The following is a 13,538-nucleotide window of genomic DNA, read 5'->3' as shown; positions in this document are numbered from 1 at the left end:
TTTAGATTCCGATGCTTCTCTTCTGGTTTACTGTATCCCTTGGACTTTCTTATTGTCGATGAAACACAGAAATTGCATCCGAGTTTAATACAAATGGCACAATACCGACATAAGTACAAGTGGAGTGACACTCTAACTTTCTATGATTTGAACCTCCTCTGTGAGTCCAGTTTTAGATTCCTATGCTTCACTTCAGGTTTACTGTATATCTTGGACCTTCTTATTGACGATGAAACACAGAAATTTCATCCGAATTTAATACAAATGGCACAATGCCGACTTAAGTACAAGAGGACTGACACTCTCACTTTCTATGATTTGAATCCCTCCTGTGAGTCCAGTTTTAGATTCCGATGCGTCACTTCAGGATTACTGTATACCTTGCACCTTCTTATTGACGATGAAACACAGAAATTCAATCGGAATTAAATTCAAAAGGCACAATGCCTACTTAAGTACAACAGTACTGACACACTAACCTTCTATGATTTCAACCTCTCCTGTAGGTCCACTTTTAGATTCCGATGCTTCACTTCAAGTTTACTGTATCCCTTGGACCTTCTTATTGACGATGAAACACAGAGTTTGCATCCGAATATAATACAAAAGGCATAATGCAGACGTAAGTACAAGAGGACAGACACTCTAACTTTCTATGATACGAACCTCTCCTGTGAGTCCAGTTTTAGATTCCGATTCTTCACTTCAGGTTTCCTGTATACCTTGCACCTACTTATTGACGATGAAACACAGAAATTGTATCCGAATTTAATACAAAAGGCTCAATGCCGACTTAAGTACAAGAGGACTGACAATCTAAGTCTCTATGATTTGAACATCTCCTGAGAGTCCAGTTTTAGATTCCGATGCTTCACTTCTGGTTTACTGTATACCTTGGACTCTCTTATTGTCGATGAAACACAGAAATTGCATCCGAGTTTAATACAAATGGCACAATACCGACTTAAGTACAAGAGGAGTGACACTCTAACTTTCTATGACTTAAACCTCTCCTGTGAGTCCAGTATTAGATTCCGATGTTTCACTTCAGGTTTAGTGTATCCCTTGGACCGTCTTATTGACTATGAAACACAGGAATTGCATCCGAATTTAATACAAATGGCACAATGCCGACTTAAGTACAAGAGGACTGACACTCTAACTTTCTATGATTTGTACCTCTCCTGTGAGTCCAGTTTTAAATACCGATGCTTCACGTCAGGATTACTGTATACCTTGCACCTTCTTATTGACTATGAAACATGGAAATTGCATCGGAATTTAATACAAAAGCAACAATGCCGACGTATGTAAAAGAGGCCTGACACTCTAACATTCTATTATTTGAACCTCTCCTGTGAGTCCAGTTTTAGATTCCGATGCTTCACTACAGGTATACTGTATCCCTGGGACCTTCTTATTAACGATGAAACACAGAAATTGCATCCGAATTTAATACAAATGGCACAATGTCGACTTAAGTACAAGAGGACTGACACTCTCACGTTCTATGATTTGTACCTCTCCTGGGAGTCCAGTTTTAGATTCCGATGCTTCACTTCAGGTTTCCTGTATACCTTGCACCTTCTTATTGAGGATGAAACACAGAAATTGTATCCGAATTTAATACAAAAGGCACAATGCCGTCTTAAGTACAAGAGGACTTACATTCTAACTTTCTATGATTCGAACCTCTCCTGAGAGTCCAGTTTTAGATTCCGATGCTTCACTTCAGGTTTACTGTATATCTTGGACCTTCTTATTGACGATGAAACACAAAAATTGCATCCGAGTTTAACACAAATGGTACAATACCAAATTAAGTACAAGAGGAGTGACTCTAAACCTTTCTATTATTTGAACCTCTCCTGTGAGTCCAGTTTTAGATTCCGATGCTTCACTTGACGTTTACTGTATATCTTGGACTTTCTTATTGACGATGAAACACAGAAATTGCATCCGGATTTAATACAAATGGCACAATGCCGACTTAAGTACAAGAGGACTGACACTCTTACTTTCTATGATTTGAATCCCTCCTGTGAGTCCAGTTTTAGATTCCGAGGCGTCTCTTCGGGTTTTCTGTATAACTTGCACCTTCTGATTGACGATGTAACACAGAAATTGCATCGGAATTTAATACAAAAGCCACAATGCCGACTTAAGTAAAAGAGGACAGACCCTCTAACTTTCTATGATTTGAACCTCTCCTGTGAGTCCAGTTTTAAATACCGATGCTTCACGTCAGGATTACTGTATACCTTGCACCTTCTTATTGAAAATTGAAACATAGAAATTGCATCGGAATTTAATACAAAAGCCACAATGCCGACATAAGTAAAAGAGGCCTGACACTCTAACTTTCTATGATTTGAACCTCTCCTGTGAGTCCAGTTTTAGATGCCGATGCTTCACTTCAGGTATACTGTATCCCTTGGACCTTCTTATTAACGATGAAACACAGAAATTGCATCCGAATTTAATACAAATGGCACAATGTCGACTTAAGTACAAGAGGACTGACACTCTCACTTTCTATGAATTGTACCTCTCCTGTGAGTCCAGTTTTAGATTCCGATGCTTCACTTCAGGTTTCCTGTATACCTTGCACCTTCTTATTGACGATGAAACACAGAAATTGTATCCGAATTTAATACAAAAGGCTCAATGCCGACTTAAGTACAAGACTACTGACATTCTAACTTTCTATGATTTGAACCTCTCCTGAGAGTCCAGTTTTAGTTTCCGATGCTTCACTTCTGGTTTACTGTATCCCTTGGACTTTCTTATTGTCGATGAAACACAGAAATTGCATCCGAGTTTAATACAAATGGCACAATACCGACATAAGTACAAGAGGAGTGACACTCTAACTTTCTATGATTTGAACCTCACCTGTGAGTCCAGTTTTAGATTCCGATGCTTCTCTTCAGGTTTACTGTATATCTTGGACCTTCTTATTGACGATGAAACACAGAAATTGCATCCGAATTAAATACAAATGGCACAATGCCGACTTAAGTACAAGAGGACTGACACTCTCACTTTCTATGATTTGAATCCCTCCTGTGAGTCCAGTTTTAGATTCCGATAGTTCACTTCGGGTTTACTGTATACCTTGCAGCATCTGATTGACGATGAAACACAGAAATTGCATCGGAATTTAATACAAAAGTCACAATGCCGACTTTAGTAAAAGAGGACTGACACTCTAACATTCTATGATTTGAACCTCTATTGCGAGTCCAGTTTTAGATTCCGTTGCTTCACTGAAGGTTTACTGTATCCCTTGGACCTTCTTATTGACGATGAAGCACCGAAATTGCATCCGAATTTAATACAAAAGGCACAATACCGACTTAAGTGCAAGAGGAGTGACACTCTAACTTTCTATGATTTGAATCTCTCCTGTGAGTCTAGTTTTAGATTCCGATTCTTCACTTCAGGTTGACTGTATCCTTTGGACGTTCTTATTGGCGATGAAACACAGACATTGCATCGTAATTAAATTCAAAAGGCACAATGCCGACTTATGTACAAGAGCTCTGACACTCTCACTTTCTATGATTTGAACCTCTCCTGTAAGTCCAGTTTTAGATTCCGATGCTTCACCTCAGGGTTACTGTATACCTTGCACCTTCTTATTGACGATGAAACACAGAAATTCAATCGGAATTAAATTCAAAACCCACAATGCCTACTTAAGTAATAGAGGACAGACACTCTCACTTTCTATGATTGGAACCTCTCCTGTGAGTCCAGTTTTAGATTCCGATGCTTCACTTCAGGTTTACTGTATCTCTTGGACCCTCTTATTGACGATGAAACACAGGTATTGCATCGGAATTAAATTCAAAAGGCAAAATGCCGACTTAAGTACAACAGTTTTGACACTCTAACCTTCTATGATTTCAACCTCTCCTGTAGGTCCAGTTTTAGATTCCAGTGCTTCACTTCAAGTTTACTGTATACCTTGGACCTTCATATTGATGATGAAACACAGAAATTGCATCCGAATTAATACAAAAGGCACAATACAGACCTAAGTACAAGAGGACAGACACTCTAACTTTCTATGATTTGAACCTCTCCTGTGAGTCCAGTTTTAGATTCCGATGCTTCACTTCAGGTTTACTGTGTCCCGTGGACCTTCTTATTGACGATGAAACACAGAAATTGCATCCCAATTTAATACAAAAGGCACAATACCGACTTAAGTACAAGAGGAGTGACACTCTAACTTTCAATGATTTGAACCTCTCCTGTGAGTCCAGTTTTAGATTCCGATGTTTCACTTCAGTTTTAGTGTATCCCTTGGACCTTCTTAACAACTATGAAACACAGGAATTGCATCCGAATTGAATACAAATGGCACAATGCCGTCTTAAGTACAAGAGGACTGACACTCTAACTTTCTATGATTTGAACCTCTCCTGTGAGTCCAGTTTTAGATTCCAATGCTTCACTTCAAGTTTACTGTATACCTTGCTCCTTCTTATTGACGATGAAACATGGAAATTGCATCGGAATTTAATACAAAAGCCACAATGCCGACGTAAGTAAAAGAGGCCTGACATTCTAACTTTCTATGATTCGAACCTCTCCTGAAAGTCCAGTTTTAGATTCCGATGCTTCACTTCTGGTTTACTGTATCCCTTGTACTTTCTTATTGTCGATGAAACACAGAAATTGCATCCGAGTTTAATACAAATGGCACAATACCGACTTAAGTACAAGAGGAGTGAGACTCTAACTTTCTATGATTTGAACCTGTGAGTCCAGTTTTAGATTCCGATGCTTCACTTCAGGTTTACTGTATATCTTGGACCTTCTTATTGACGATGAAACACAAAAATTGCATCCGAGTTTAATACAAATGGCACAATACCGACTTAAGTACAAGAGGAGTGACACTCAACCTTTCTATTATTTGAACCTCTCCTGTGAGTCCAGTTTTAGATTCCGATGCTTCACTTCACGTTTACTGTATATCTTGGACCTTCTTATTGACGATGAAACACAGAAATTGCATCCGAATTTAATACAAATGGCACAATGCCGACTTAAGTACAAGAGGACTGACACTCTCACTTTCTATGATTTGAATCGCTCCTGTGAGTCCAGTTTTAGATTCCGAAGCTTCACTACGGGTTTTCTGTATAACTTGCACCTTCTGATTGACGATGTAACACAGAAATTGCATCGGAATTTAATACAAGAGGCACAATGCCGACTTAAGTAAAAGAGGACAGACCCTCTAACTTTCTATGATTTGAACCTCTCCTGTGAGTCCAGTTTTAGATTCCGATGTTTCACTTCAGGTTTAGTGTATCCCTTGGACCTTCTTAACGACAATGAAACACAGGAATTGCATCCGAATTTAATACAAATGGCACAATGCCGACTTAAGTACAAGAGGTCTGACACTCTAACTTTCTATGATTTGAACCTCTCCTGTGAGTCCAGTTTTAAATACCGATGCTTCACTTCAGGTTTACTGTATACCTTGCACCTTCTTATTGAAAACTGAAACATAGAAATTGCATCGGAATTTAATACAAAAGCCACAATGCCGACGTAAGTAAAAAGGCCTGACACTCTAACTTTCTATGATTTGAACCTCTCCTGTGAGTCCAGTTTTAGATTCCGATGCTTCACTTCAGGTATACTGTATCCCTTGGACCTTCTTATTAACGATGAAACACAGAAATAGCATCCGAATTTAATACAAATGGCACAATGTCGACTTAAGTACAAGAGGACTGACACTCTCATTTTCTATGAATTGTACCTCTCCTGTGAGTCCAGTTTTAGATTCCGATGCTTCACTTCAGGTTTCCTGTATACCTTGCACCTTCTTATTGACGATGAAACACAGAAATTGTATCCGAATTTAATACAAAAGGCTCAATGCCGACTTAAGTACAAGACTACTGACATTCTAACTTTCTATGATTTGAACCTCTCCTGAGAGTCCAGTTTTAGATTCCGAAGCTTCACTTCTGGTTTACTGGATCCCTTGGACTTTCTTATTGTCGATGAAACTCAGAAATTGCATCCGAGTTTAATACAAATGGCACAATACCGACATAAGTAAAAGAGGAGTGACACTCTAACTTTCTATGATTTGAACCTCACCTGTGAGTCCAGTTTTAGATTCCGATGCCTCACTTCAGGTTTACTGTATATCTTGGACCTTCTTATTGGCGATGAAACACAGAAATTGCATCCGAATTTAATACAAATGGCACAATGCCGACTTAAGTGCAAGAGGAGTGACACTCTAACTTTCTATGATTTGAATCTCTCCTGTGAGTCTAGTTTTAGATTCCGATTCTTCACTTCAGGTTTACTGTATCCTTTGGACGTTCTTTTTGGCGATGAAACACGGACATTGCATCGTAATTAAATTCAAAAGGCACTATGCCGACCTAAGTAGAAGAGGACTAACACTCTCACTTTCTATGATTTGAACCTCTTCTGTGAGTCCAGTTTTAGATTCCGATGCTTCACTTCAGGTTTACTGTATACCTTGCACCTTCTTATTGACGATGAAACCCAGAAATTGCATCGGAATTAAATTCAAAAGGCACAATGCCGACCTAAGTACAAGAGGACTGACACTCTCACTTTCTATGATTTGAACCTCTCCTGTAAGTCCAGTTTTAGATTCCGATGCTTCACTTCAGGTTTACTGTATCCCTTGGACCTTCTAATTGACGATGAAACACAGAGTTTGCATCCGAATTTAATACAAGAGGTACAATGCCGACTTAAGTACAAGAGGACTGACACTCTAACTTACTATGATTTGAACCTCTCCTGTGAGTCCAAGTTTAGATTCCGATGCTTCACTTCATGTTTACTGTATCCCTTAGACCTTCTTATTGACGATGACACACAGATATTGCATCCGAATTTAATACAAAAATCACAATGGCGACTTAAGTACAAGAGGACTGACACTCTCACTTTCTATGATTTGAACCTCGCCTGTGAGTCCAGTTTCAGATTCCGATGCTTCACTTCAGGTTTACTGTATCCCTTGGACCTTCTTATTGACGATGAACCACAGAGATTGCATCGAAATTAAATTCAAAAGGCACAATGCCGACTTAAGTACAAGAGGACTGATACTCTAACTTTCTATGATTTGAACCTCTCCTGTGAGGTCAGATTTAGATTCCGAAGCTTCACTTCAGGTTTACTGTATCCCTAGGACCTTCTTATAGACGATAAAACACAGAAATTGCATCCGAATATAATACAAATGTGACAATGCCGACTTAAGTAAAAGAGGACTGACATTCTAAATTTCTATGATTTGAACCTCTCCTGAGAGTCCAGTTTTAGATTCTGATGCTTCACTTCTGGTTTACTGTATCCCTTGGACTTTCTTATTGACGATGAAACACAGAAATTACATCCGAGTTTAATAGAAATGGCACAATACCGACTTAAGTACAAGAGGAGTGACACTTTAACTTTCTATGATTTGAACCTCTCCTGTGAGTCCAGTTTTAGATTCCGATGCTTCACTTCAGGTTTACTGTATATCTTGGACCTTCCAAATGACGATGAAACACAGAGTTTCCATCCGAATTTAATACAAAAGGTACAATGCCGACTTAAGTACAAGAGAACTGACACTCTAACTTTCTATGATTTAAACCTCTCCTGTGAGTCCAGGTTTAGATTCCGATGCTTCACTTCACGTTTACTGTATCCCTTGGACCTTCTTATTGACGATGAAACACAGATATTGCATCCGAATTAAATACAAAAATCAAAATGGCGACTTAAGTACAAGAGAACTGACACTCTCACTTTCTATGATTTGAACCTCTCCTGTGAGTCCAGTTTTAGATTCCGATGTTTCACTTCAGGTTTAGTGTATCCCTTGGACCTTCTTAACGACTATGAAACACAGGAATTGCATCCGAATTTAATACAAATGGCACAATGCCGACTTAAAAACAAGAGGACTGACACTCTCACTTTCTATGAATTGTACCTCTCCTGTGAGTCCAGTTTTAGATTCCGATGCTTCACTTCAGGTATACTGTATCCCTTGGACCTTCTTATTAACGATGAAACACAGAAATTTCATCCGAATTTAATACAAATGGCACAATGTCGACTTAAGTACAAGAGGACTGACACTCTCACTTTCTATGAATTGTACCTCTCCTGTGAGTCCAGTTTTAGATTATGATGCTTCACTTCAGGTTTCCTGTATACCTTGCACCTTCTTATTGAGGATGAAACACAGAAATTGTATCCGAATTTAATACAAAAGGCTCAATGCCGACTTAATACAAGACTACTGACATTCTAACTTTCTATGACTTGAACCTCTCCTGAGAGTCCAGTTTTAGATTCCGATGCTTCACTTCTGGTTTACTGTTTCCCTTGGACTTTCTTATTGTCAATGAAACACAGAAATTGCATCCGAGTTAAATACAAATGGCACAATACCGACATAAGTACAAGAGGAGTGACACTCTAACTTACTATGATTTGAACCTCTCCTGTGAGTCCAGTTTTAGATTCCGATGCTTCACTTCAGGTTTACTGTATATCTTGGACCTTCTTATTGACGATGAAACACAGAAATTGCATCCGAATTTAATACAAATGGCACAATGCCGACTTAAGTACAAGAGGACTGACACTCTCACTTTCTATGATTTGAATCCCCCCTGTGAGTCCAGTTTTAGATTCCGATAGTACATTTCGGGTTTACTGTATACCTTGCAACTTCTGATTGACGATGAAACACAGAAATTGCATCGGAATTTAATACAAAAGGCACAATGCCGACTTAAATAAAAGAGGACCGACCCTCTAAATTTCTATGATTTGAACCTCTCCTGTGAGTCCAGTTTTAGATTCTGATGCTTCACTTCAGGTTTACTGTATCCCTTCGACCTTCTTATTGACGATGAAACACAGAAATTGCTTCCGCATTTAATACAAAAGGTACAATGCCGGCTTAAGTAAAAGAGGACTGATACCCTAACATTCTATGATTTGAACCTCTATTGCGAGTCCAGTTTTAGATTACGATGCTTCACTGAAGGTTTACTGTACCCCTTGGACCTTCTTATTGACGATGAAGCACCGAAATTGCATCCGAATTTAATACAAAAGGCACAATACCGACTTAAGTGCAAGAGGAATGACACTCTAACTTTCTATGATTTGAATTTCTCCTGTGAGTCTAGTTTTAGATTCCGATTTTTCACTTCAGGTTTACTCTATCCTTTGGACGTTCTTATTCGCGATGAAACACAGACATTGCATCGTAATTAAATTCAAAAGGCCCTATGCCGACCTAAGTAGAAGAGGACTAACACTCTCACTTTCTATGATTTGAACCTCTTCTGTGAGTCCAGTTTTAGATTCCGATGCTTCACATCAGGTTTACTGTATACCTTGCACCTTCTTATTGACGATGAAACCCAGAAATTGCATCGGAATTAAATTCAAAAGGCACAATGCCGACCTAAGTACAAGAGGACTGACACTCTCACTTTCTATGATTTGAACCGCTTCTGTGAGTCCAGTTTTAGATTCCGATGCTTCACTTCAGGTTTACTGTATCCCTTGGACCTTCTAATTGACGATAAAACACAGAGTTTGCATCCGAATTTAATACAAGAGGTACATTGCCGACTTAAGTACAAGACGACTGACACTCTAACTTTCTATGATTTGAACCTCTCCTGTGAGTACAGGTTTAGATTCCGATGCTTCACTTCAGGTTTACTGTATCCCTTAGACCTTCTTATTGACGATGAAACACAGATATTGCATCCGAATTTAATACAAATATCACAATGGCGACTTAAGTACAAGAGGACTGACACTCTCACTTTCTATGATTTGAACCTTACCTGTGAGTCCAGTTTCAGATTCCGATGCATCACTTCAGGTTTACTGTATCCCTTGGACCTTCTTATTGACGATGAACTACAGAGATTGCATCGAAATTAAATTCAGAAGGCACAATGCCGACTTAAGTACAAGAGGACTGATACTCTAACTTTCTATGATTTGAACCTCTCCTGTGAGGTCAGATTTAGATTCCGAAGCTTCACTTCAGGTTTACTGTGTCCCTAGGACCTTCGTATAAACGATAAAACACAGAAATTGCATCCGAATTTAATACAAATGGCACAATGCCGACTTAAGTACAAGAGGACTGACATTCTAACTTTCTATGATTTGAACCTCTCCTGAGAGTCCAGTTTGAGATTCCGATGCTTCACTTCTGGTTTGTTGTATCCCTTGGACTTTCTTATTGACGATGAAACACAGAAATTCCATCCGAGTTTAATAGAAATGGCACAATACCGACTTAAGTACAAGAGGAGTGACACTCTAACTTTCTATGATATGAACCTCTCCTGTGAGTCCAGTTTTAGATTCCGATGCTTCACTTCAGGTTTACTGTATATCTTGGACCTTCTTATTGACGAAGAAACACAGAAATTGCATCCGAATTTAATACAAATGGCACAATGCCGACTTAAGTACAAGAGGACTGACACTCTCACGTTTTATGATTGGAGTCCCTCCTGTGAGTCCAGTTTTAGATTCCAATGCTTCACTTCGGGTTTACTGTATACCTTGCAACTTCTGATTGACGATGAAACACTGAAATTGCATCGGAATTTAATACAAAAGGCACAATGCCGACTTAAGTAAAAGAGGACAGACCCTCTAACTTTCTATGATTTGAACCTCTCCTGTGAGTCCAGTTTTAGATTCTGATGCTTCACTTCAGGTTTGCTGTATCCCTTCGACCTCATTATTGACGATGAAACACAGAAATTGCATCCGAATTTAATACAAAAGGCACAATGCCGACTTAAGTAAAAGAGGACTGACACTCTAACATTCTATGATTTGAACCTCTATTGCGAGTCCAGTTTTAGATTCCGATGCTTCACTTAAGTTTTACTGTATCCCTTGGACCTGCTTATTGACGATGAAACACCGAAATTGCATCCGACTTTAATACAAAAGGCACTATACCGACTTAAGTACAAGAGGAGTGACACTCTAGCTTTCTATGATTTGAATCTCTCCTGTGAGTCCAGTTTTAGATTCCGATGCTTCACTTCAGGTTTACTGTATCCCTTGGACCTTCCAAATGACGATGAAACACAGAGTTTCCATCCGAATTTAATACAAAAGGTACAATGCCGACTTAAGTACAAGAGAACTGACACTCTAACTTTCTATGATTTAAACCTCTCCTGTGAGTCCAGGTTTAGATTCCGATGCTTCACTTCACGTTTACTGTATCCCTTGGACCTTCTTATTGACGATGAAACACAGATATTGCATCCGAATTAAATACAAAAATCAAAATGGCGACTTAAGTACAAGAGAACTGAAACTCTCACTTTCTATGATTTGAACCTCTCCTGTGAGTCCAGTTTTAGATTCCGATGTTTCACTTCAGGTTTAGTGTATCCCTTGGACCTTCTTAACGACTATGAAACACAGGAATTGCTTCCGAATTTAATACAAATGGCACAATGCCGACTTAAGTACAAGAGGACTGACACTCTCACTTTCTACGAATTGTACCTCTCCTGTGAGTCCAGTTTTAGATTCCGATGCTTCACTTCAGGTATACTGTATCCCTTGGACCTTCTTATTAACGATGAAACACAGAAATTTCATCCGAATTTAATACAAATGGCACAATGTCGACTTAAGTACAAGAGGACTGACACTCTCACTTTCTATGAATTGTACCTCTCCTGTGAGTCCAGTTTTAGATTCCGATGCTTCACTTCAGGTTTCCTGTATACCTTGCACCTTCTTATTGACGATGAAACACAGAAATTGTATCCGAATTAAATACAAAAGGCTCAATGCCGACTTAAGTATAAGACTACTGACATTCTAACTTTCTATGATTTGAACCTCTCCTGAGAGTCCAGTTTTAGATTCCGATGCTTCACTTCTGGTTTACTGTATCCCTTGGACTTTCTTATTGTCAATGAAACACAGAAATTGCATCCGAGCTTAATACAAATGGCACAATACCGCCATAAGTACAAGAGGAGTGACACTCTAACTTACTATGATTTGAACCTCTCCTGTGAGTCCAGTTTTAGATTCCGATGCTTCACTTCAGGTTTACTGTATACCTTGCACGTTCTTATTGACGATGAAACCCAGAAATTGCATCGGAATTAGATTCAAAAGGCACAATGCCGACCTAAGTACAAGAGGACTGACACTCTCACTTTCTATGATTTGAACCGCTCCTGTGAGTCCAGTTTTAGATTCCGATGCTTCACTTCAGGTTTACTGTATCCCTTGGACCTTCTAATTGACGATAAAACACAGAGTTTGCATCCGAATTTAATACAAGAGGTACAATGCCGACTTAAGTACAAGACGACTGACACTCTAACTTTCTATGATTTGAACCTCTCCTGTGAGTACAGGTTTAAATTCCGATGCTTCACTTCAGGTTTACTGTATCCCTTAGACCTTCTTATTGACGATGAAACACAGATATTGCATCTGAATTTAATACAAATATCACAATGGCGACTTAAGTACAAGAGGACTGACACTCTCACTTTCTATGATTTGAACCTTACCTGTGAGTCCAGTTTCAGATTCCGATGCATCACTTCAGGTTTACTGTATCCCTTGGACCTTCTTACTGACGATGAACCACAGAGATTGCATCGAATTTAAATTCAAAAGGCACAATGCCGACTTAAGTACAAGAGGACTGATACTCTAACTTTCTATGATTTGAACCTCTCCTGTGAGGTCAGATTTAGATTCCGAAGCTTCACTTCAGGTTTACTGTATCCCAAGGACCTTCTTATAAACGATAAAACACAGAAATTGTATCCGAATTTAATACAAATGGCACATTGCCGACTTAAGTACAAGAGGGCTGACATTCTAACTTTCTATGATTTGAACCTCTCCTGAGAGTCCAGTTTGAGATTCCGATGCTTCACTTCTGGTTTGTTGTATCCCTTGGACTTTCTTATTGACGATGAAACACAGAAATTCCATCCGAGTTTAATAGAAATGGCACAATACCGACTTAAGTACAAGAGGAGTGACACTCTAACTTTCTATGATATGAACCTCTCCTGTGAGTCCAGTTTTAGATTCCGATGCTTCACTTCAGGTTTACTGTATATCTTGGACCTTCTTATTGACGAAGAAACACAGAAATTGCATCCGAATTTAATACAAATGGCACCATGCCGACTTAAGTACAAGAGGACTGACACTCTCACGTTTTATGATTTGAGTCCCTCCTGTGAGTCCAGTTTTAGATTCCAATGCTTCACTTCGGGTTTACTGTATACCTTGCAACTTCTGATTGACGATGAAACACAGAAATTGCATCGGAATTTAGTACAAAAGGCACAATGCCGACTTAAGTAAAAGAGGACAGACCCTCTAACTTTCTATGATTTGAACCCCTCCTGTGAGTCCAGTTTTAGATTCTGATGCTTCACTTCAGGTTTGCTGTA

This window comes from Schistocerca serialis, chromosome 11 (assembly GCF_023864345.2).
Source record: "Schistocerca serialis cubense isolate TAMUIC-IGC-003099 chromosome 11, iqSchSeri2.2, whole genome shotgun sequence".
Taxonomy (NCBI): domain Eukaryota; kingdom Metazoa; phylum Arthropoda; class Insecta; order Orthoptera; family Acrididae; genus Schistocerca; species Schistocerca serialis.
The sequence above is the reverse complement of the archived record's forward strand: the minus strand, read 5'-3'. Positions refer to the sequence as shown.